This window comes from Lepidochelys kempii, chromosome 2 (assembly GCF_965140265.1).
Source record: "Lepidochelys kempii isolate rLepKem1 chromosome 2, rLepKem1.hap2, whole genome shotgun sequence".
Lineage (NCBI taxonomy): Eukaryota > Metazoa > Chordata > Testudines > Cheloniidae > Lepidochelys > Lepidochelys kempii.
The window spans coordinates 199,673,087-199,699,096 of record NC_133257.1 but is presented as its reverse complement, the minus strand read 5'-3'; the positions used below and the strand labels follow the sequence as shown (position 1 = coordinate 199,699,096).

The 26,010-nt window shown below is 43.4% G+C and overlaps 1 protein-coding gene across 10 annotated transcripts in view; it reads right to left on the bottom strand.

The window, feature by feature from the left end:
* The window catches only part of THRB (thyroid hormone receptor beta), a 296,012-nt gene that overhangs the window by 190,632 nt on the left and 79,370 nt on the right, over positions 1–26,010 (bottom strand). The gene's annotated exons all lie outside the window — the stretch shown is intronic.

Below are 26,010 nucleotides of genomic sequence, written 5' to 3'. Positions count from 1 at the left end.
CATCTTCATCTTCTGGACCCATGGAAAAGAAGCCCTTGAGGAATTCCACCATGATTTCAACAATTTCCATCCCACCATCAACCTCAGCCTGGACCAGTCCACACAAGAGATCCACTTCCTGGACACTACAGTGCTAATAAGCGACGGTCACAAAAACACCACACTATACCAGAAACCTACTGACCGCTATTCCTACCTACATGCCTCCAGCTTTCACCCAGACCACACCACAAGATCCATCGTCTACAGCCAAGCTCTACGATACAACTGCATTTGTTCCACCCCCTCAGACAGAGACAAACACCTACAAGATCTCTATCAAGCATTCTTACAACTACAGTACCCACCTGCTGAAGTGAAGAAACAAATTGACAGAGCCAGAAGAGTACCCAGAAGTCACCTACTACAGGACAGGCCCAACAAAGATAATAACAGAACACCACTAGCCATCACCTTCAGCCCCCAACTAAAACCCCTCCAATGCATTATTAAGGATCTACAACCTATCCTGAAGAACGACCCATCACTCTCACAAATCTTGGGAGACAGGCCAGTCCTTGCCTACAGACAGCCCCCCAACCTGAAGCAAATACTCACCAGCAACCACACCATACAACAGAACCACTAACCCAGGAACCTATCCTTGCAACAAAGCCCGTTGCCAACTGTGCCCACATATCTATTCAGGGGACACCATCATAGGGCCTAATCACATCAGCCACACTATCAGAGGCTCGTTCACCTGCCCATCTACCAATGTGATATATGCCATCATGTGCCAGCAATGCCCCTCTGCCGTGTACATTGGTCAAACTGGACAGTCTCTACGTAAAAGAATAAATGGACACAAATCAGATGTCAAGAATTATAACATTCATAAACCAGTCGGAGAACATTTTAATCTCTCTGGTCACTCGATCTCTGACCTAAAAGTCGCAATATTACAACAAAAAGACTTCAAAAACAGACTCCAACGAGAGACTGCTGAATTGGAATTAATTCGCAAATTGGATACAATTAACTTAGGCTTGAATAGAGACTGGGAGTGGATGAGTGATTACACAAAGTAAAACTATTCCCCTCCCCCTTCCCCCCCATTCCTCAGATGTTCTTGTTAACTGCTGGAAATGGCTCACCTTAATTATCACTACAAAAGGTTTTCTCCCCCACAACCTCTGCTCTCCTGCTGGTAATAGCTCATCTTAAGTGATCTCTCTGGTTACAGTGTGTATGGTAACACCCATTTTTTCATGTTCTGTGTGTATATAAATCTCCTCACTGTATTTTCCACTGAAGGCATCCGATGAAGTGAGCTGTAGCTCACGAAAGCTTATGCTCAAATAAATTGGTTAGTCTCTAAGGTGCCACTAGTTCTCCTTTTCCCTTCTCCTTTTCCACCCCTAGCCCCAGCTCACCTCCGCCTCCTCCCCTGAATGCGCTGCCCCGCTCTGCTTCTCCACCCACCCCAGGCTTCCCGCAAATCAGCTGTTCACTGGGAAGCTGGGGCAGGCTGAGAAGCAGGCCGCTGGCTTCCTGCTCAGGCCCAGGGATGCGCAGATGAGCTGGGGCGGGGAGCGCAAGGAGGGCCACCCGCGCTGCAGCAGGTAACCCGGGGGGGGCATGCAGGGGAACCACTCCCCGCCCCAGCTCACCTCCGCCACCCTCGGCCTGAGCATGAAGCCACCGCCTGCTTCTCTGCCCCCCCACCCGCTTCCCGCTGAACAGCTGATTCGTGGGAAGCCGGGGGGGGTGTGGAGAAGCAGAGCAGGGCGGTGCTATCAGTGGAGGAGTCAGAGTGGAGGTGAGCTGGGGCTGGGCGCAGGGTGGGGAGCTGCCAGTGGGAGCTCTGCACCCACCAATTTTCCCCGTGGGTGCTCCAGCCCCAGAGCACCCAGGGAGTCGGTGCCTAAGGCACCACTTTTGATGTGATCAGTGGGGGAGCAGCCGCTCCCCCCATAGCTACGCTCTCCCGCCCCTAGGAGCCAGAGGGACCTGCTGGATGCTTCCTCTGGTAAGCATCTCCGGTACTCCCCACCTCGCCCCCCAGCAGGTACCTCTGGCTCTTAGGGGTGGGATGGGCACCCAGTATGATGGCCTACGAGACCCTCCTGCCTGGTTCTGGGGGCAGTCAGGGGCCAGGGGAGGGGGGTGGATGGGGCAGGGGTCCTGGGGGGGTGGGCATCAAGGAACGCTGAGGGGTTGGATGGGGCAGGAGTCCCGGGGGGGCGGGGGTGGGCAACGACCCCCTCGTGGGGTGAGGAGGGAACCCGTTGTTAAGATTTTGGCAGCTCATCACTGGTTAAGAAGCTACAGTAACCTAGCTGGCACCTGACCCAAAATGACCAAAGAGAGGACAAGATATTTGCAAATATGGAGCGGGGGGGAGGGTTCATCTGTCTGTGTGATGCTTTTGCCGGGAACCGATCAGGAATGCAGACTTACAACTCCTGTTAAGTTAGTAAGTAATCTAGCTAGAAATGCATTAGATTTCCTTTTGTTTAATGGCTGGTAAAATAAGCTGTGCTGGATGGAATGTATATTCCTGTTTTTGTGTCTTTTTGTAACTTAAGGTTTTGCCTAGAGGGATTCTCTGTGTTTTGAATCGGATTACCCTGTAAGGTATTTACCATCCGATTTTACAGAGGTGATTCTTTTACCTTTTCTTTAAATAAAATTCTTCTTTTAAGAACCTGATTGATTTTTCATTGTTCTTAAGATCCAAGGGTTTGGGTCTGTGTTCACCTGTTCAATCTGGTGAGGATTCTTATCAAGCCTTCCCCAGGAAAGGGGGTGTAGGGCTTGGGGGGATATTTTGGGGGAAGACGTCTCCAAGTGGGCTCTTTCCCTGTTCTTTGTTTAAAACGTTTGGTGGTGGCAGCATACAGTTCAAGGACAAGGCAAAGTTTGTACCTTGGGGAAGTTTTTAACCTAAGCTGGTAAGAATAAGCTTAGGGGGTCTTTCATGCAGGTCCCCACATCTGTACCCTAGAGTTCAGAGTGAAGGAACCTTGACAACCACCATCTGAGCCTGTGCTTTGGGTCTCCAGACTGTGAAAAGATCACACTGGCTTAAGCAAGTGTTTGTCCATTGAGAATCTGGATTAATTTACAGCAGCTATTTCCAAGGATCGTGTGGTAGGGTGGGATGTCAGGAATCCAGTGTCTCTGAATCAGGCCAGAAAGACCATCAACAAGGAGATGAAGATATCTGCCCATGGGAAGGAAGGTCCTGGTTACTGTTCAGCTGTCAGATTCTGAGGATTGGACACTATTGTTCCATGCCTAAAACCCAGCGACTGGAATTACAGAATTATTATAGCAGAATCTCATCTTTCAATGAAAAAAAACCAAAACCTCTAGTCCTCATGGCTGTGAAGAAAACATTGAAAACATGACCTGAAGGTAGACAATGAGCTTTACCTGAACCTGCGAACAGCCTGAAATAATAGCTCTCAGAAGAGGGAACTGACTCACGTATTTCAATGGGTTGTTAATTTCAAGTCCCATTGCTCTCAAGGGCTCTGCCAACATCACGCCTGCAAAAGACTCCGTGTAGCAGGAGGATAAGAGTGCAGTAGGCCCATCCCATCCATCTACGTATGTCAATGGTCTTCAACCTTTTTTCACTTGAGGACCCCCTAAAATATTTCAAATGGAGGTGCGGACCCCTTTGGAAATCTTAGACATAGTCTGCAGACCCCCAGGGGTCCGTGGACCACAGGTTGAAAACCACTGATATAGATACATCCTGGTCACTGGCATAAGTACTGGGGCTTCTTGTTGGATCATATTAAAGAAGTTCTGTATTAAAATCACAAATGAGTTTGATTCCCCAGAGTTTCAATTCCAGGGTATTACTAATTAAGAGGTCTCTTGGTTTTTGGTACTGTTTCTCTCCCTCTATGTGTGAAACTTGCAAGCTGCTAATTGTGTTAGTACATTCTAAGACAGAGTCTGTTCTCAAAGCAGTTCACAGAGAGAGAGACTCAAAACAATACTCTAACAACAGAAACAGCACCCAGAGACTCCCCACCCTTTTGTTGTATTAACAATTGTGATTAAAATAGAGATAGAGGATATATGTGGATGGATGCTTGGTGTGGATAATAAATGAATGATCAGGGAGGTGCCAGCCTAAGAAACCAGTCTCCATAGGCCAAAGAAGGTGTCAAGTAGAAACAACCAGAGGACCCCCGGAGGGCAGACTGGAATCCACCCAACAGCCTCAAGAATGGGAGAACCAAAGAACAAGATAACATCTTGGAGCCGTCAGGAATGTGCTATCTGCTGATTGATTCAGCAACAGCATGATGAAGCAATTCCCATAGACTGGCATAGGAAGAAATTCCTATAAAAATAGACTCTAAAAAGTGAGAACTTTGGGGTCTGATTCTGCAAACCAACTTCAAGGAGCATCAGATGAGCATCTGACAAGGCCCTGCTCCCTCCTCATGTCCAGGCCACCTGGCCAGTGGCTTGGCATGAGCAACTCTAAGGCTGGTAACTATGATAACAACCTTGCAGAACCTGTGTGTGTGGGTGTGTATGTGTGTGTGTGTGTGTTTGTATGAATGAATGTGTGAATAAATATGAGATTGAATGGAATGTTATAGCTATAACTAACTGCTTACTATGATTCTTTCTGTATTCACAATAAATGTGGTATTTTGCCTTTTTCCCTTTAATAAGATCCTGCTGGTTTTTATTTTATTGGTACAACATTCTTCCCTGATGTCTCCTCTGCCTCTCCATGGAGGAGAGGGATCCTCAGGTGCCACCCCTGCTACTCCCAAGGGGAGGGGATCCTGCTGCTGATACTCTGGGGAGATAACGTGCTGCCCATGCCCACCATTAAGATTATTTTCAGGAGTGGAGTATAGTTAGTACTGTGACTTGTGCATCCTTTCACAGTCTTGGCCACGTTTACATAGCGGTTATTCAGTATCCATTTCATATTTTGTGGTTCTTATTTCAAATGACATACTGGAATGAATTTTCAGTACCATTTGTGGAATATCAAAACAAAGTTTCAGGTTTCCACCATTTTACCAAAACATTCATTCCAGTAGGCCATCCAAAATTAGAACCACAAGGTATGAGACGGATACCAAATAACAGCTACATCAACATGACCAAGAGTGCGATGGGATGCAAAAGCCAAATGTTGAAACCCATTCAAGAATTTATGGGAGAGCAAGAAAATGGATGAAGTTGGGATGAAATATGATCGTATTTTATGCTGATAATTAACTTTGCTTCAATGTCCTGGAGAGAAAAGGTTTCAGGCCTGTAATATTTCTCAAGTGATGAAAGGAAACTCTTTTTTTAGCCTCTGATTCAAGGGTGACTTAAAAAATAAATAGGATTTGAAGGTGGCTCCCTATCTTCCAGCAGCAGAGAAAAGAGCTATTCTAGGGTAGTCACAAGTAAAAGTAAAATGGGAGAAACAACAAAAGGAAGAAGAAAGTAGCCAGTGATAAATACAATATGGAGTTTGGCTGTTTATATTTTAAACATCTGAAAAATTCCATGGCCTTCATGGTGGATCCCTTCTCTATGGATCTTTTTGATCTTACATGTTCACTTTGAAAAGTTGGCAGGCGGGCTTCCATACTCATCAGCATGGCACTCATTCCACTGAACGCTATTTATAGAAATGTACAAAAGACCAACAAAACCAAGACATTTGATAAAAAGGCACCACACTTTTATCACCTCATATTTAAATTCAATCATATCTAAAGCACAAAATATCTGTTAACTTAGCCACATCACTCAAAACACTGCACACAGAATGAGGAGATGCAGTTTGCCCCATGAATAAAAAAAGCTGAAGAACCACTTCATCACTACTAGCTTTAGATCTGTCTGAGTAAGGAAAGTATCAAATAGTTACACATTTCCTAATTTATTTATATATTTTCCTAGTCAAAGGTGAAGTTAGTTTCCATCTTCAAGCCTGACTTTTCAACTCCACTGTAAAATACCACAAAGAATATCTGGAATTTCACAATGCCACATTTCAACCCAATGTAGAAATTTTGGAAACATTTTGGGTGGGGCATGAGTGGGGGAATCAAGGCTGGAGTTTTAAAACTCCTTTGTTTTCAAAATTATCCTGTCCCTTTTTTTTTTTTTGAGGGGGGGGAATGTTCTTAATGCTTTTTATTTCCTCATGTCTCCCAAATGGTTTATCTATAAATGCTAATTTATTTTCTCTATCCATCCATCCATGTATTTATATGGTCTCATTACAGTAGTATCTGAGCACCTCCCAAGTACTTAAAAACTGAAATAAGAAATAATCTCTCCTTTTTTGAGCTCAGCTAGTAGAAGAAATAGACTGATTAGTTTATAGGGGTATTTTAATATCTCGATGTGCATGAATGTGTCCAAAGAATTTATTCAAATGTATTTTGTATTTAAATATGAAAGTGGCTCATGGTTTCATGGGCCAGACTGTACCACTCTGATCATCTAATTTGCTCCTGCATAACACATAGGCCATACAACTTCCCTGAATTAATTCTTGTTTGAACTAGAGCATAACTTTTAGAAGTGTTGAGGTCTGTCATCATTCTTTTCCTATGCATGAGCAAGTTCCATAGTCTAAAGTCCAGTTCCTGTGAAAGTTCTGTCTCCTGCTCTCAAGAGTTCCCCCGACCCCTTGATCAACTGTATTGTTGTTCCAATGTAACAGTTGTTTTGGGAGGCCATGGTTATGGAACTAGCACCAGTCCCATGGAGAGCTCTGAAAATCAAGACAGTGACTCTGAACAGGACTCTGTTCAATGGAGTGAGTGGAACAAATGGGGCGATGTGTTTGTACTTGGTTTTGTTAGACTGTCTGAAAAAAGGTGCCTTTTGTAAGTTTTTCAGGGGTGAGATTGCCCAGTGATAGAACCACAAACATATATCAGAGATCACAAAGACCCCTTTATCCAGTGCTCACAGCTCACCCAGCATTAAAGGGATACTGTTAACCTGAATTATAAAAAATGACTGGTATTTTAAAAATTCAAATTTCTTATAGGACACCCTCTAAGTAGCATATACAGACTTTTTAAAATTCCTTTTTAAAAAAACGAATCAGGTTTTTCCTGCACTCCTGTTGATATTTATAAGGATCTTTCCAGCACAGAAGAGAGGACAGACCCAAGAACAATGTCAAACATTCCCTTTCCTTCTCCACGCACATATAGCGTGCGCCTCTTTAGTTTCAGTTTCAATTTATCCTTTAGATCTTGGAAAGAGTCTGTGGGGGATTACAGTGATGTAATCATGCTAGATCATGATTCAGGAAGTGCAACTACGCAGAAACAAAAGACAATGAAACTAGCAGTACGCGATACATGGATGGCAAATTCAAAAAGTGAAACAAGAGAAAAAATACCAAAAACTACATTTTTTTTCTAATCTTTTTCAGTTATACACAGTAATCTTGGGTTTTACCTGTGAACAATAGTAGGTTGCAAATTTTCAGACAGATAAGATGCTTTTTAAGTTGATGGCAGCCCTAACATTTTCACCTCCCTAAAATCTGCAGAAAAAGTATGACTAGATTAAAATAGAAAATGGAATTTTATAATTTCCTATAAATTTGTTATTTTAAAGGGTCCACTCCCAACGTACTATAATACTAACATACGGAAAATTAATCACGACAAAAATAACCTCTACATGTGCCAGCTGCTATGCAATATAGCTAAAAACACAAACTTGAAAGCTTTAAATGCATTTACATAAATCTGGATGAATTCTCTTCATAAAGTTCTGCGCCGCCAGCACATCACACTGTGAGGAAGCTGACAGATCGCTGACATGACAATGTACCAGGTGACTATGTCCTTTATGAAATCCTTACCAAGCAGTCAGGGCTTGATTTTTATAGGTTCTGATCACTGATGTTGCTGGGAGCTGGTGGATGCTCACACATTTGAAAGATAGGCCCTTAACAAACTATGCAGCATCAACTGTAAACAGCCAATAACAGTCCCAGCAAAGAGCAAATCAGAGAGACAAAGTTAAAGTTGAGCGGATCTGTGTAGGTGGGGTGGGATGATACTGAGGGATGAAGGACTGAAAACATGGCAGAGGGGAACTGGCTAGATCCCCTAACCTTTCGTTTCCAGACATGTCAACATTTGGCTTTTTGGAAGCTGTAGAATTTTTGTAAAGAAAATGTAATTTACTGTGGGGTGCCACCTTAACTCAACTGAACTACACTTTCTGTGCTAACTCTTTTTTAACAGAGTTAGTGTTTGGAAATAGATAATGTTCCTGAATTAGTTTTTGGAAAATCCAAGTGAGAGGTACTGCACTTCTCCAATAGGCCAATTGGTTTGCATAGCTTATTTTGATATTCAAGTGACCCTTTCCCATTACAATAAAAGGACATTTAATATACACTGCCATTTAAAAACAAAACAAATTAACTACTTGTTGGATATTTAGAACAAAAGAAGGATCATGTCTGCACCACTGGAAGAAAGGAGGATGAGACACTTGTAGGTTAGGTACCATATGTGATAGGAAGTCTGACAAATGTTATTTCACAGGACCTTAAACGGAAAATAGTAGTTATAGTGGGGATTTGATGTCAGCTCTTAGCCCCAGAGGGTCCAAAAATGACAGTTTGTATTATCTTCATTCTGTACTAAGATCTTGTATACTGAGAGATATCTCTGGATGCATGTGAAATAGGAAAAATAGTTCCGATGTTTATGTCTTTGATGAAAAACACGAAACAGACATACAAGGCAAATATTAATATTTTCTGCAGAATTATAATATAGCACAACAGTATCAACAAACAGTCCAAGAAGAATTTGGGGCAGTCAATGGAGCAGTACTTACTTCTGTGAAACTATTACAATTTATACCAGCTGAGAATATTGCCTCATAATATTTTTAATCTTTTTTGCAAAGCAAAATGCTGAAAATAGTCACTCAGCTATTCTAAGGTTTCAGAGTAGCAGCTGTGGTTAGTCTATATTCTTTCAGCTATTCTAAGCAACTTATAAAATTGGATTAAACCATTGAGATACAGAATCTACAGAATTGGATTTTTTTTTTTAATAAAAGTACCAGGATTTTATGGGCTAAGAGCTGAGAAAGGTGTAATATGAATTGCACACAAAGAATTTGTGGACACCCACGAAATAGACTATAGGTTTGGGATCTAAAAAGGAATTTTACATCAGCTCCAAAAATATCACTGCACTTTACAATTTATGCTAGCAGATCAATTTCTACCCACTGTCAGAGACTTCAATTTCTCCTATATCTAAAATAAATAAATATTTTTTTGAAATTAGTACACCGTACAAGGCTGTCCCAAATTGTTTGGTTTATCTCCAAAATGTAGAATTCAGCGCTGCTTCTATAAAGCAAGATATGAACTGAAAGAGCAGTCTGGGTATTTACATAGACATTAGAATCCAGGTACCTCATTTTATTATTAATAGGGGATATTTTCAAAGGGACAAATGGAAATCTGGTGCCTAATTCCCATAAACTTTCCGTGGGAGTTAGGTGTCTAACTACCATTTATGCTTTTGACAGCCTTTTCCATATCTCAGTTCGTATCTCCTATAGTGTGAAGCAGAGCTAAAATTTAATAACTAAACATATAACAAATTGCAAATAATGTATATTAGCAAAATGCAAGAAAAATGCTCGTTGCTATAAATCCTCCCTTGTTAGACCTTCCCACTAAATTAATTTCCAACCAATGGACTGAATGCCAGAATAATTTGACTTTATAACACCTCACAGGTAAAGATTTAAGTAATCTGTATACTCAAAGCCTTGTGAAGAGTTCCCAGAGGTGAACATCACCGGTATGAAAAAAAAAAAAAGATTTGGGGAATTACATTTCATGGAGCATGTGCACCCCCTCACTATTTAGACAAGCTACCCAGATAAGGAAGTATAACATATATACATCTGATGAAGTGAGCTGTAGCTCACGAAAGCTCATGCTCAAATAAATTGGTTAGTCTCTAAGGTGCCACAAGTACTCCTTTTCTTTTTGCGAATACAGACTAACACGGCTGTTACTCTGAAACATATAACCAGTAACTGTGCAGACTCATTGCAGAGAAAGCAGTTCTCTCTCCACTGGAAGTGTAATACCACGTGGGAAACATCCACAAAGGTTGGTAGGCGAAAGGTTAATTCCTCTGTGGAAAAGTTGCTTCACTACTCTTTGCTGGTGATGGAAGTCTCAGAACATGTACAACAGATGAAAATACAATGTAATCATTAAAGGCTAATTATCCCTATCTAGCAATCGGCAACCAGGTGTTCTGAGTCAGAGAAAAGAAATGATTGAGAAAACAACTGGGGGAGTTTTCCTTTGGCTCCGCGAGTAGATGTGAGCAAGCGCTCTTTGACTATACCCAAAGGCACTATCTACAAAACCAGCCATTGTTAAACTCAGTTGTGGCTGAAGCAAGTTATAGCACATTTTGCTCCTGCCTGCATGGCCAAAGCCAAACCGTGAGATAATTTGGTTTTTAAAAAAGATCATCATGCTTTATGGTCTGATCCAAAGCCCACTGAAGTCAACAGGAGTCTTCCCCTTGATTTTAGTAGTCATTGAGTCTGACTCTTAGACCAGGTCTCAAGCGTATTATTAAATTGCTGAATTACAGAAGTGAGAGGTGGGAAAGACCTAATAGCTCAGCCAGCCCCTCTCTCACCAGGCAGATTTGCTCCTTAGTCTTTAGAGTATATTTTCCAGCATGTTGCTCAGTCAAGTTTTAAATGTCCCAAGCAATGGGGCTTCCACCACTTTTCTTGGAAGATTATTCCACCACTATCCTTGGGGGAAGACTTCAGCAGCCTAATACATCTCAACAGCATGCAGCTTTTGCTGATTCCTCATTTGCCTTGCTGTTTTCAGTTTCATATCACTTGTACTCCAACACATCATCCAAAATAATTCCCCTCCACCCTAGGTGTTTAGACTGTTATCAGGGCCTTGGTCCCACCATTCTCTTAGATGAAATGTACTTATTTAGCTCTCTTAATCTGTCCTCAACAATGTCCTCAAGACTACTGATCATTTTTGTTACTCTTCTCATGACTCCATTTGACTGTGCCATAGATTGGATAAAGAAGTATATTACTAACACAAACACTAGTATAGCATGGGAAGACAGTAAACTCTTGAGCAGAGAGTGCCTGAGGACAGAATGAGAGAGCACAAGACAGAGCAAGCTACCAAAGTAAGTAGAATTTGGCTGCAGCAAAAGTTGAATGACAGCAGGAAGAGGCTGAGGGATTATAATCATTATTACTCCTGGGGGAATTCCGCACCACTGTGTGTGCACAGAATTCATGTCCCCCTCAGATTTCTTTGCTTCCCCACAGAAAAATGACTTTCTGACAGGGAAGCAAAGAGACGCTGCAAGAGCAGTCATGCACCACTCCCTAGCTGCGCAGGTGCATCGTTTCAGGTACCTTGAACATCCGGACACCCCAGCCAGTGTCTCCTACTCTAAGCCAGGATCAGCTGCTAGTTCCGGCCGGGCTGGAGGCAAGAGAGGACAGGATTTCCTCTTCCCCTGCAAGGCGTGGCTGGGGCTGTGTCAGATCCACCCCAGAAACCTTCCCCAGCTGCAAAGTTCACCATCCTCCCCTGCTTCCTGCCCCCATCACTCCTCAGTGCAGGGGGAGGGGTCACTGTACGGCGAGCTGCTCCCCCATCTGCCCAAACCCTAACGCTGTGCATCTGGATCTCCCATAGCCAGACACCCTTGCCAAGCCTGACCCTCACCCAGAACCCCCAAGCCCTCCATACCCAAACCCCATCCCACTGAACTTCAACTCCTGCATCTGGAGCCCTCCTGCACCCAGACCCCTTGCCTCCGGACCCCCATCCCTGTACCCAGACCACCCCGCACTGAGCTCCCTGCACTCAAACCCCCACCCTGAAAAGCCTGAGCCCCTACATCCAGACCCCTATGCAACTGACACCCAATTGACTGCACCAAGACCCCCACCCCATCAAGCCACACTTCCCCAGAACCCAGATTCCCGTGCTGAGACCCCCACACTCAGACCTCTCCACTGAGCCCCAACCACTTTCACTTGGAAGCCCCTGCAGAGTCCCATTGCCCCTGCACCTGGAAGCCCCCCAACGAGCCTCTGTGCATCCAGATCCCCCCATATCTAGACCTCCCCACTGAGCTGCCTGCACCCAGATTGTCCCACACCGAATCCTCACCCCACACCTGGATCCCCCCACACTGAGCCCCTCCACACTTGGATCCTGCCTGGTTGAGTCTGCCTACCCCACACCCAGTGCACCTGGGGCATAGGGGCAGGGCCCCAGGGTATTTCTGGGACAGGCCAAGGCCTTGTGCTGTGTCAGGGTCAGGTGCAGCCTCATTGAGTCCGTGTCCCAGGAGTGGGGACGCTGCAGGGTGATCTCCCACCTTCGTACAGCCAGTCGTCTGTGCTCCCCACTGCCATGCTGGAGCCTCTGCACTTATTTATTGACAAAACTTGCAGAATTTTAAAATATTGTGTGCAGAATTTTCAATTTTTTGGTGCAGAATGCCCTCAGGAGTAATAGGCTAACTACTAGAAGGGCACCAGAAAACCCCCCTAGAAAAGAAACCGTGGGCTGCTGTGCGGGATGGGGGGTTGGGTAGGAGAAAGAGAGAGAGAGAGAGAGAAGATGCAAGGCACATAACAAATATACTCTAAACGTAGGCCAATAACCCCTCCAAAGCCCAAAAACCAAACCCCGACAGGAGTAAAAATAATGCAGACAGAAGTTCAGCAGCAGAGTGGAGGCTATCCAGTTTGACGCACTGAATGCAGCATGTATTATTACCTGCCTTGTGGGCAGTTGCCATATGTGCGCATGCGCCACAAGCAACTCATGGCCCTCAGAGACACAATATGGGCTCGTAAGACCAGAGTGGCTAAACTGGAGGAACTAAATGAGAGAGAGAAGTACACAGAAGAGACTTTCAGGGACACAACAGAGCGGTCCCACCCCCAGGCTGACAGCCTCCATGCTGTTAGGGAGAATGAAAGTCTTGGGGAAGAAGAACATCAAGCTGGAATGGAAGCAAACAATCCTATGGTTGGGACCCTCCTTCCAAATGATGTCATGGTATCCTCTCACACTGCGGATACCGCTCCTGGGGAGGGAACCCCAGTTACTTTAGAAAGAACAAGGTAATAGTAATGGGGGAGTCAATTATTAGAAATATAGATAACTGGGTTTGTGATGGCTGGGAGGACTGCATGGTAAATTTCCTGCTGGGTGTGAAGGTTGCAGATATCACAGGACATCAAGAAAGACCAAGATGCAGTGCTGAGGGAGGAGCCAGTGGTTATGGTTCATGTTGGTACCAATGACATAGAGACAGGTAGGAGAGAATCCTGCAGGTCAAATTTAGGCTGCTAAGTAAGAGATTAAAGTCCAAGACCTCCACGGTAGCATTTTCTGAAATGCTTCCAGTTCCATGCGCAGGGCCAGAAAAACAGGCAGAACTGCAGGGTCTCAATGTGTAAATGAGACGATGGTGTGGGGAAGAGGGGGTTAGGTTCATTAGGAACTGGGAAAGGAGGAGCCTATACAGGAAGGATGACCTACACATAAACCAAAACAGAACCATACTGCTGGCATGTAATATTTAAAAGGTTGTACAGGATATTTTAACTAAGGGCTGGGGGTGGGGGGAGGGAACCAACAGGTGCAGAGGAGCACATGGTTCAAGCAAGGACATCCCTTCATCATCAACAAAGAGAGCTGAGAAATTATCAACCTGCAGCTTGTTTCCACCAGCGTCTGAAGGAAGCACTGGACATATTTAGGGCATGTACCCTGATTGCCGACACACAGACTGCCACATAAAGCTGTCAAGTGAAAACCAACTGGTGTGAGGAAAGAAGGGCGTCCAAGAGAAACCTTAAGAAGAACCCTTAGGAGGGAGGGTAGAACAGTTGATCTCAACGCTCTAGAACTGAAGGAAGCAGCAGTAAATGACACAGAGAATGGAAGAGACAAACGTGATCCTCTCAACTTACCATACCCTATAACCTACAAACAAACTGCAATTTATGCTTTAATCAGGGACCTGTGATGTTTTGCAGAATTTCAGTGCTGCTTTCTGCATTAAGGTCAAAGGTTTTTGAGAAGGACTTGTTTCCTGGATTTCTATGTCACTTCAGTGCAGACCTGAAAACATGCTAACCTCTTACGATGCACACACAGGTTTAAAGGGTAGATATCTATTAGATTATTTTCTCTGCAATGTTATGTTTTTACCTTTACTAAGCAAATGAACATTCTGACTCTAGGAGAGGGTAGATGTTTTTTTTTAAATTAACTGCCCAGAAAAGAGTTTCACAAAATGAGAGTAAAGCAAATGCTGCTCATGGTTTTATTCTGAACCAGGGGAGAGAAGGGAAAGCGTTTGTAACTAGGCAAAACTTTAATAGCTAGATCCAGCCAGTAAGATTGACTTAGACAAAAGCTCAATGATTGTCTCTGGACTCACTAGTTCCAGAAAGAGATCCTCCTATCACACTACATAACAAACACAAGTTGTTATCAACCCTGGATTATACGATCACCTGTTTTTGTGCAGATGAGTAGGAAGGGAAAGCAGCGCAAGGATCCTCTCCCACATAAGGGCAAACATAACAGAGACTGCTCAAGCCTTGCTCCTTCAGAGGAGCAAATCACCAAAAAAAAAAAAAAAAACAACACAAGGAAGGTTGGATAGGATGAGAGTCCATGCCCTCCATCCTCACGCTGCTCAAATCCCTGGCCCAGGGGAAGTGTTCTGTTGGGGAGCAATCTGCACTATGCTAATGGCAGTCTGCACTCCTGTTTGCACCAAGCAGCCCCAAAATAGTTTGTGTCTCCTGAAGTGGTGCTCCAATTAGAGTTTTGTGCACCTGCACTTTCCCCTACTCACGGATCTGCGCATATTGTGCAACTGAACCCTCTCTGTATAGCAGTTAGTATATGATAAAAGGCTCAGGAATTTGAAATTGGCCCTTCAGGGTGGCTAATGAAGGTCACTCACACCTTACACTCCATCCTCTGAGGGAGAGGAGTGGAGATGGAGCTTTGAAGTTAAAAAGAAAAAAAAACGCTTTTTAAAGGATCTTTTTTCTTTTTTTATTGAATTTTAAACACTTTTTCCTTTTTTATTTCCTATTTTATTTTATCCTTGCCAAGATAAACCATCCATGTTCTGAAGGTACCTAAGCCACCTTCTAACTACCTCTAGACACGCAGAGCAACAGTTTTCTTTAAGCTTACGCACATAAAGCTGCACCTTTCTACATAATAGTTAATTAACTCTTACTTTGAATAAAAAGCTAAAACATCGGCACCTCTCACAACCACTGGGGAGGGGAAAATATTACTATTGACTACATATTTCTTTTGTAGAAATATGCTATCCTATTATGCTAAGAAAATTAATTTTGACATCTACTTTTGCAATATGGTTGTGACTTACAGCTCTATCTTTGCCTCTAGTAAGTTGCACACTCAGTAAAACTACATGTGGGTTGAGGAAGCTGTGTTTTCATTCTGGCAAAACATAAGTCACTGTGTTCTGGTTTTGCCAGCACAGGTAGAGTCTTGCCCAGTTCTGAGTTGGTTTTGGATTCACTATCTATCAGTGAAATTTATTAATAAGCAGAGAAAGATTCTAAATTTTCCTATGCAAGTCTAGTAGACGCTCACTGACTTGCACACCCCACAGTTTGAACACGAATAAATGGTTGTATTTTCTCACTGCTCAGAAAAGATATTATAGCAAAAAGTTATAGTTGAATCTCATGTTTCTAAGACTTCAATCCTACTACAATATAACAAATTATTAACTACACCTGTCAAATGAGTGAATAATGTATATTTGGTGCTGGAGTATACTCTTTTTACTGTTTGTTTGCTTACTTAATTTACAAAATTCAGTAATTTGCAATGTGTCTCCCATGCAGTACTGCAAACTAGTGAGGTCCTAAATTATGAGAAGAGAGGGCTATTGGACTCCAAGAACCAGAGGACACAGGAAACTGATTAAAGGAAGAGTACTGTATAAAAGGTGAATTAAGCAAAGCCACAGAGGGGAAAATGGAAACAACAGAACAAATGTTAGCTCCACGGTGATGATGATGAACAAGAATGACTTAAAAGCATTTGTAGATTTCAGCACAAGATCAGCAGCAGTTTCTAGATAGCCCACCACTGAGGGTACGTATACACTGCAGTTAGACAACCATGGCTGGCCCGTGCCAGCTGCCTCGGGCTCACAGAGCATGGGTTGTGGGGCTGTTCAATTGCAGTGTAGACATTCCAGCTCAGACTGCAGCCCAAGCTCTAGGACCCTCCCACCTCACAGAGTCCCAGAGCTCAGGCTGCAGCCCAAGCTCGGATGTCCACATTGCAATTAAACAGCCCCTTAGCTTGAGACAGCTTGTGCAGGCAGCTGCGGGTTTTAATTGCAGTTTAGATGTACCCTCAGGGACCTGGGGTGGGGGCAGGAGGGTGAGGGAGTTGCTGAAGGTTGAATGGAACTAAGGACATTCAATGGGCAGTCAGTCACTTTCCCACAATCTCTAATTGTGGTGGGATAACTCATATGACTGGAGTACTGTCATGGATGGTTATAAACTGTTCAGGAAGGACAGGCAGGGCAGAAAAGGTGGGGGAGTAGCACTGTATGTAAGGGAGCAGTATGACTGCTCAGAGCTCCGGTACGAAACTGCAGAAAAACCTGAGTGTCTCTGGATTAAGTTTAGAAGTGTGTGCAACAAGAGTGATGTAGTGGTGGGAGTCTGCTATAGACCACCGGACCAGGGGGATGAGGTGGATGAGGTGGATGAGGCTTTCTTCCGGCAGCTCACGGAAGCTACTAGATCGCATGCCCTGATTCTCATGGGTGACTTTAATTTTCCTGATATCTGCTGGGAGAGCAATACAGCGGTGCATAGACAATCCAGGAAGTTTTTGGAAAGCGTAGGGGACAATTTCCTGGCGCAAGTGCTAGAGGAGCCAACTAGGGGGGGTGCTTTTCTTGACCTGCTGCTCACAAACCGGGTAGAATTAGTGGGGGAAGCAAAAGTGGATGGGAATCTGGGAGGCAGTGACCATGAGTTGGTTGAGTTCAGGATCCTGACGCAGGGAACAAAGGTAAGCAGCAGGATACCGACCCTGGACTTCAGGAAAGCAGACTTCGACTCCCTCAGGGAACGGATGGCCAGGATCCCCTGGGGGACTAACTTGAAGGGGAAAGGAGTCCAGGAGAGCTGGCTGTATTTCAAGGAATCCCTGTTGAGGTTACAGGGACAAACCATCCCGATGAGTCGAAAGAATAGTAAATATGGCAGGCGACCAACTTGGCTTAATGGTGAAATCCTAGCGGATCTTAAACATAAAAAAGAAGCTTACAAGAAGTGGAAGGTTGGACATATGACCAGGGAAGAGTATAAAAATATTGCTCGGGCATGTAGGAATGTTATCAGGAGGGCCAAATCGCACCTGGAGCTGCAGCTAGCCAGAGATGTCAAGAGTAACAAGAAGGGTTTCTTCAGGTATGCTGGCAACAAGAAGAAAGCCAAGGAATGTGTGGGCCCCTTACTGAATGAGGGAGGCAACCTAGTGACAGAGGATGTGGAAAAAGCTAATGTACTCAATGCTTTTTTTGCCTCTGTTTTCACTAACAAGGTCAGCTCCCAGACTGCTGCGCTGGGCATCACAAAATGCGGAAGAGATGGCCAGCCCTCTGTGGAGATAGAGGCGGTTAGGGACTATTTAGAAAAGCTGGACGTGCACAAGTCCATGGGGCCGGACGAGTTGCATCCGAGAGTGCTGAAGGAATTGGCGGCTGTGATTGCAGAGCCACTGGCCATTATCTTTGAAAACTCGTGGCGAACCGGGGAAGTCCCGGATGACTGGAAAAAGGCTAATGTAGTGCCAATCTTTAAAAAAGGGAAGAAGGAAGATCCTGGGAACTACAGGCCAGTCAGCCTCACCTCAGTCCCTGGAAAAATCATGGAGCAGGTCCTCAAAGAATCAATCCTGAAGCACTTGCATGAGAGGAAAGTGATCAGGAACAGCCAGCATGGATTCACCAAGGGAAGGTCATGCCTGACTAATCTAATCGCCTTTTATGATGAGATTACTGGTTCTGTGGATGAAGGGAAAGCAGTGGATGTATTGTTTCTTGACTTTAGCAAAGCTTTTGACACGGTCTCCCATAGTATTCTCGTCAGCAAGTTAAGGAAGTATGGGCTGGATGAATGCACTATAAGGTGGGTAGAAAGCTGGCTAAATTGTCGGGCTCAACGGGTAGTGATCAATGGCTCCATGTCTAGTTGGCAGCCGGTATCAAGTGGAGTGCCCCAAGGGTCGGTCCTGGGGCCGGTTTTATTCAATATCTTCATAAATGATCTGGAGGATGGTGTGGATTGCACTCTCAGCAAATTTGCGGATGATACTAAACTGGGAGGAGTGGTAGATACGCTGGAGGGGAGGGATAGGATACAGAAGGACCTAGACCAATTGGAAGATTGGGCCAAAAGGAATCTGATGAGGTTCAATAAGGATAAGTGCAGGGTCCTGCACTTAGGACGGAAGAACCCAATGCACAGCTACAGACTAGGGACCGAATGGCTAGGCAGCAGTTCTGCAGAAAAGGACCTAGGGGTGACAGTGGACGAGAAGCTGGATATGAGTCAGCAGTGTGCCCTTGTTGCCAAGAAGGCCAATGGCATTTTGGGATGTATAAGTAGGGGCATAGCGAGCAGATCGAGGGACGTGATCGTTCCCCTCTATTCGACATTGGTGAGGCCTCATCTGGAGTACTGTGTCCAGTTTTGGGCCCCACACTTCAAGAAGGATGTGGATAAATTGGAGAGAGTCCAGCGAAGGGCAACAAAAATGATTAGGGGACTGGAACACATGAGTTATGAGGAGAGGCTGAGGGAGCTGGGATTGTTTAGCCTGCAGAAGAGAAGAATGAGGGGGGATTTGATAGCTGCTTTCAACTACCTGAAAGGGGGTTCCAAAGAGGATGGCTCTAGACTGTTCTCAATGGTAGCAGATGACAGAACGAGGAGTAATGGTCTCAAGTTGCAGTGGGGGAGGTTTAGATTGGATATTAGGAAAAACTTTTTCACTAAGAGGGTGGTGAAACACTGGAATGCGTTACCTAGGGAGGTGGTAGAATCTCCTTCCTTAGAGGTTTTTAAGGTCAGGCTTGACAAAGCCCTGGCTGGGATGATTTAACTGGGAATTGGTCCTGCTTTGAGCAGGGGGTTGGACTAGATGACCTTCTGGGGTCCCTTCCAACCCTGATATTCTATGATTCTATGATTCTAATCTACCCACTGGCCCACACATCTGTGGTGATCCGTACACTTGAAACTGCACTTGACTTCAAGGCCTTTGCCACATTTTCATGCAGTTCAGTGAATGACTAGGGGACTGCATTTGTTCAGAAATGCTTTCTGGATTGTCAGGGTGCAGTAACCTGAAACGTTGCGGTAGAAAGGGCCCTTGCAGGTAGACAATAGCTGCGATGCTGAGGTCCCTGCTTTGTAAAATGAGAGGAACTGAAGCAGCACCACAGCCACTTGCCTTTCCAATGTGTCCATCAATTAAGAGCATGCTGACATTACAAGAGAAAAACAGGACTTCTCATATGCTCTGTTTCCCCTGGTTCCTTCCCTCCTCCAATGGTTGACTTTATGTGCCCATATTGTACCCTGGAATGCATCAGATTAAAGGAGCCATGCTAAAATGGCATGCCACTCTCCCATGCTGACAGTAAGTTCATCTGTTTGGCTAACTTGGCAATTTTACAAAGTTGTGCTGTAAAACTCATTTAATAAAGAGCACTGCATTAATGCAAATCTCTCCCAGTGCCTGTAATACACACCCTGGATCATTACTGAAGCCAGATCCATCTTTCTAAAATGTGAATGAAGACAAACATGTCCCTGATGCACTGGAATTACTTCAGTACTTCCTTGCTACAACTACAGAGTTGGACTCAATGGCTAAATAGACTTAATAGCTTCTTATTTTTAAAAAATGAACCACAAAACGTGAATTTTCCATTCAGCAAAGAGAGAACATACCAGCTGATCTAGTTCTCTCAATGCAGCAAAACTTCACTGAATCATCAAGAGTTTGTGTTGTGCAACAGTGAACCCAATATTTTTAAATCTTATTTGAATAGACCTAAATACAGTGTATGCATCAGAGTGTTCTTCCACCACTGAACTCAAGTCTAACCCAGTATATGAACTAGAACGAAAGGCACATTTATTTTAAGATGCCAGTGTGCTACCTAGACAAAGTACAGAATTGTCTATGGAGACTGGAAATAATTATGTAAACAAAGACCACAAAACAAGATTTTCAATAACTTTTGAACTCAGTCAGATATCCTCAGTCTTTTTAATATGAATACAAAATCCTGGCCCAGCAGTGCATTTGCAATGAGTCACAAGAACACCCCTGACCACAACTCAACTGCATTTCACTTTCATTTATTTTTGAGTGCTATCATGCTCCCATAGTAATGCTATTTGAAAACACCAAGAAATGCCATCTACGATCCTTCATGATTTTCTCAATTAACCGCCCCACATCTGATACCTTTGTTCAATAGAATAGTTTTTTCTTTCGTCCTGAAGACTATTTCATTTACATTAAGTTCCTGAGCTACGAACTTTCCTTCAGAAGGAAGCAGTAACAATTTGATGCCTCAAGTAAATTTGATAATGGAGCCTGCAATTTTCTCTCACTGCACAAGAAAAAATGCTCGTTCAGAATTGAGATGCCATTCTTCAGAACTGAGATATCCTTTAACAGTGACTTTGTGGTAGTAGCTGATGATTTAAGGAGTCTATTCTGAACAATTGATTCTTTACCCCACAACCCTTTTGTTCCCATTTCTTTCTCTTTTGAGTGTTATGAATAGCGTTGCTACATTTTCCCATTTGAAGATCAATATACTAGAACGCTAAGAAATCCTCTAGTAAATCCTGAAAGTTTGGATTTCCACCCAACATAGAAAACCCCTCAACCACATGCAGGAAGAAAGAACATCTAGAGTTAACCAAATGCAAACCAAACTGAACAGATCATCCACCTCCCTTGTTTATAAAATGCTGAAGTTGTGGCTGCCTACAAGTCCAAGTAGTTAAAAACACTATGAAGGCATGATCGAAAGCCCACTGAAGTCAAGGCGAGTTTTTCTACTGACTTCACTCGTCTTTGGCTTATGCCCCACATTCAGAACTAAATAATTTCTAGTTTGTTGTGAAATAATTCTGATAACTAGTATTGTGGCTATGTTACTGATAAAATCTTGAACATTTAACATACACTTTAAAAATGTACTGTGTCTGAGAAGAGAACGAATGACAAACAATACTCACCATTATACAGTGAAAAACTTGTCAGACAATTAACATTTCTAAAACTAAGAGAGACAAGGTGGGTGCGGCAATCTCTTTTATTAAATCAATTGTTCATGGAAGATACAAGCTTTTGAGCTACACAAGAAAGCTGGTCTCTTCCGTCAATGGATGTTGGTCCAATAAAAAAAAAATACTACCTCATCCACCTTGTCTCTCTCATATCCTGGGACCAACATGGCTACAGCACTGCAAACAACAATTTATAAAAATATATATTTTTAAAAGGTCCTTCTATTTTTGCCTTCATCAGATGCACCATATTTACACTTGAGTCACCACTAACCTGGAACTCTTCTCCACTTCTTTCCTCCCATCTCCTACCATGAAATCATGAATCTCATCTCTATGAATAAGAGCATCTCCATTCCTGAGCTCCCTCCAAGTTCTGTCAGTCTTAACCCAAAACTTTTTCTTCTTTTATGTGAAGTCTGCTAGTGGAAAGTTGCAAACCCCTTCTCCCCTATCCCCCGCCCTCCACACACATTCCAAATGTAGTTCATCTCACTAACCTTACTTTGTAATACCCACAGTGATGGTGCTTCAATGTCCTCTCTGAAAATTATTCCATTATCAAACTCAACTCGCTGTTAGACAGCTTTTCCTAATTTCTAATTTAAACTGCTGTGGTCACCATTAAAATATCAGCATTTACCAAACACTGGGTACCTGGTATAGCACAAAATGTTTCTGTATGTCTCTATACTTACAACAGTAAACAACTGCATTATCTCAGACACATGGAGTCCGGCGCTGCACCAACCCGACCCCATATTAAGCTCATGTTGCCACTGCAAAAACTCTGTTAATATGTGCTTTTATTCTAGATGACCATGGCCCCATTACTGAGGAAAATAATAGGAGTAATCTGTATATAGAGCATGCTCAAAACCTGTTGATGGTTCAAAGGGCATGCATATTGAAATACAAGGATCAAATCATCTCATCCCCTAGGCCTCCTTCTGGAATACCCCTTTTATTAGGCTTTGAAGCATATCCAGAATTGGAGTAGAAAATTCTGTCTCTTGACATTTTTTGGCCATCACATACTGCAACCCACCAGTCAGTATTTTACGCATAGCTTTAGGTCATTACTCCTTGTTATAGCATGTTGTCCAAAATAACACCAATTCCTTCCATAGATGCTAGATCATCTAGGTTCAATAGGTGCATTAAGGATGGAGGATCTGATCCTAATCTCATTTAGACCTATTTTCCACCAGCATGACTCCACTGACTTCAGTGAAGTTACTCCTTGTTTAAGTGAGATCAGAATCAGGCTTACAGTGTCAGTCTTACTGTTGAATTTCCTTGCTTTTATTATTTAGGTCAAATTTTCAATATTGTAGAAAAGATTTTGTACGATATATAAATAACATTTAAGAAAGTGCTTGGATATTAAAGTTAATAATATAATGTACACTCATAGCAATGAGCCTACCATGTTAATAGAAAAGGATCAGAGCTCTATATATTTTTTCTGTACAATATATCAGGTTCCCTCTTGACAGTAAATAAAATTATTCTTCAATAAACCCCTTAAAAGCCATTTCTCCTCATTTGCTCACTGAAGAATCTGCTGTCTTCAGTCCAATAAAATTAGGATGCACTTAATAGCAGATAAGAATTGAAGAGCCTCTCCTCCTATACTATCCAAGGATTCAAATGCAGGGCCCCAAGCAAAGCTGTATATCTCCAAACATTTTCAATATTCTGCAAAGTGGTTTACAATTAATTGGGAGTTCTATTTTATCTGCTGAAAATTTACCCTATATGGTCTAATGGTATAGTAGTTTCAGATACACCAGACCTGAAATAGCTCTTGTTCAAAGAATGGCATTTACAAGACATTGTCAGAATAACTGGAAAAAATTCTCACTGTATTTTAGGGAGAAATTAAGGATTTCCTAATTAGACCACATAGGCGGCTTGGCAACCATCACATATAAACTACTAAATACCTTTAGTATGAACTGCAAGTCATTGAATAAATTAGGCTAAATCATGAAGCCATCATTCAGACAAATAAGAGTTTTGTCTTGAGTAAGGACTGAGTAAAAACTGAACAAGAACTTCGGGATCTGGCTATTTAAAATTATTATTATGTATTGCAAATGTGCATGTCACTTAATCAGCTGCACTCTGCCCACTGTCTAATCAATTTCTTCAGGGATTAATTCAAAGACTCTTACTTTTTCAGATGATATCATTCAGTCACCATAAAACAGTAGCAACCTACCTCAGTGACAGTATTGAAAATTCCACAGAATCACAGAAGATTAGGGTTGGAAGAGACCTCAGGAGGTCATCTAGTCCAACCCCCGGCTCAAAGCAGGATCAACCCATGTCTGTGGCAGCCTATATTGTATAAAGCAGCGGTTCTCAAACTTAAACAACTCAAGGACCCCCATTTTGATTTTAAAATTTTCAGGGACCCCCAAGTCCCCTCGCTCAGCCTTGCCCTGCCCCCTTCCCTGAGGCCATGCCCCTGCCTGCCCCCTTCTCCAAGGCCACACCCCCACTCACTCCATCCCCCCTCCCTCCATCACTCGTTCTCCCCACCCTCACTCACTTTCATCAGGCTGGAGCAGGGGGTTGGTGTGCAGGCTATGGGAAGGAGAAGATTAGGGTGCAGGAGGACGGTATGGGCTCTGGGAGGCAGTTTGGGTGCGGGATGGGGTGAGGGGTCTGGGAGGGAATTTGGGTGCAGGCTCTGGGCTGGGGCAGGGGGTTGGGGTGCGGGAGGCAGTGAGGGGGACGGCGCTTACCTTGGGTGACTCCCAAAAGCAACTGGCACATCCTTCTAGCAACAGCTCGTAGTTGAGGGGCCTGGGGGGTTTCTGCGCGCTGCCCCTGCCCGCAGGCACCACCCCCATAGCTCCCATTGGCTGCAGGGACATGCTGGCCACTTCCAGGAGTGGTGCAGACCCAAAGTCCCTGCTCCTCCCGCTCCCTCCTAGCACCTCCTTCAGGCCAGGGAACAGCTGGAGGTGCTGGGAGGGAAGGAGAGGAATTGAGGGAGGGAGGAGGGGGAGGAGTTGATTAGCAGGGCCCACAGAACCTCTGGAGTACCCTTGGGGACCCCCAGGGGTCCATGGACCCTGTTTGAGAAACTCTGGTATAAGGACCTTTGTTCACAGATACTCAGATTTCTAATCCGACTTCCCGCATGGCACAGACCACAGAACCTCACACACTAATTTCTGTAAGAAGCCCAATAATTTGTGGTTGAACTAGGGAATATCTTTCAGAAAGATAATCAATCTTGATTTAATAACTCGAAGTGATGAATAATCTACCGCATTAATTGGTAAATTGTTCCAGTGGTTAATTACACTCACTGTTAAAAATGTGTGCTTTTTATTTCCAGTATGAATTTATCTTGCTTCAGATGTCAGCTATTGAATCTTCTTTAGTTTAGATTAAAGAGGCCTCTAATGTCAAATATCTTCTCCCTGTGTAGGTACTCAGAGACAGACTTGGCAGAATTCAATATTTATATTTTTTGTAATTTTGACAAAGTGTTTATTTTAAGCATTTTTCCCCTATTTTTACCATTTTAAATTTTCACATTGTGGGGAGGTGTCAATAATGGTGTAATACTGCCATTACAACACATTTTATGCACATTAAGTTCTCAAACAGCATTTTTCTCATCTTGTCTATCTGTAAATTCCAACCATCTAAGGAAATATTTTTTCATTGGTTTGTGTGTTCATGGTGAAATTGATGTTTACTGACATTTACTGATGAAAAGTCTAATCCTTCCAAACCTATTTATAGACCATAATCAAGTTGCCTCTTAAAATTGTCTTCAGGAAGTTAAATAGATTGAGTTCCTTAAGCCTGCTGGAGTTTCAAGCATGTTTAACAAGTTACAACTCGGAATGGAAGGACCAGGTTAGGCTGCTGCTGGTCTGGGACAGCTGCTGTGATGTGTTGTTACAGGGGGATTGTGTGGTCTTAGGCAACTGAAGAGGGATTACAACTCAGTACCCAGAATCCTCAATTCAAATAAATGTCAGAGAAAAGGTATTAAAAACATTTGTATCAAGTTTTCTAATATCGAGTGTACTATTTCCCGTCCCCTTGCAGGCACAGATTTCTCTGGCTACCAGAAGTAATGGTATTTTCCATTCCCAAGCCCTCGTATATTTGGGGAAATGAAAATGGGATACAGAATATGGGATTTATCTTCAGTCTACCAGGTCACTTCAAAATCAGCCCAGGATGGTAGTTACCAAAAATTGTTGACCTCTAAAGGCTACTTGGTGTCCTGTGGTAAACACATTGGTGGTCTCATGGGAGTGTCCAATAATCGGATGTCAGCATCACAAAAAACATTATTAAACAGGACTAACAAGCTCTTTTCTTGGCTGTCCCAGGACAGACGCTCAGGAGTGAACAGAGGGGGAGATTGAACCATTTCCATTCATGATCCCACCAGAAAACTGAGAAAATTTATTGGGTCAATGTGAGAAAACTTCCGCTGCTGTTGTAATGTAATATTAATTAGTGATTTCTGCCAAG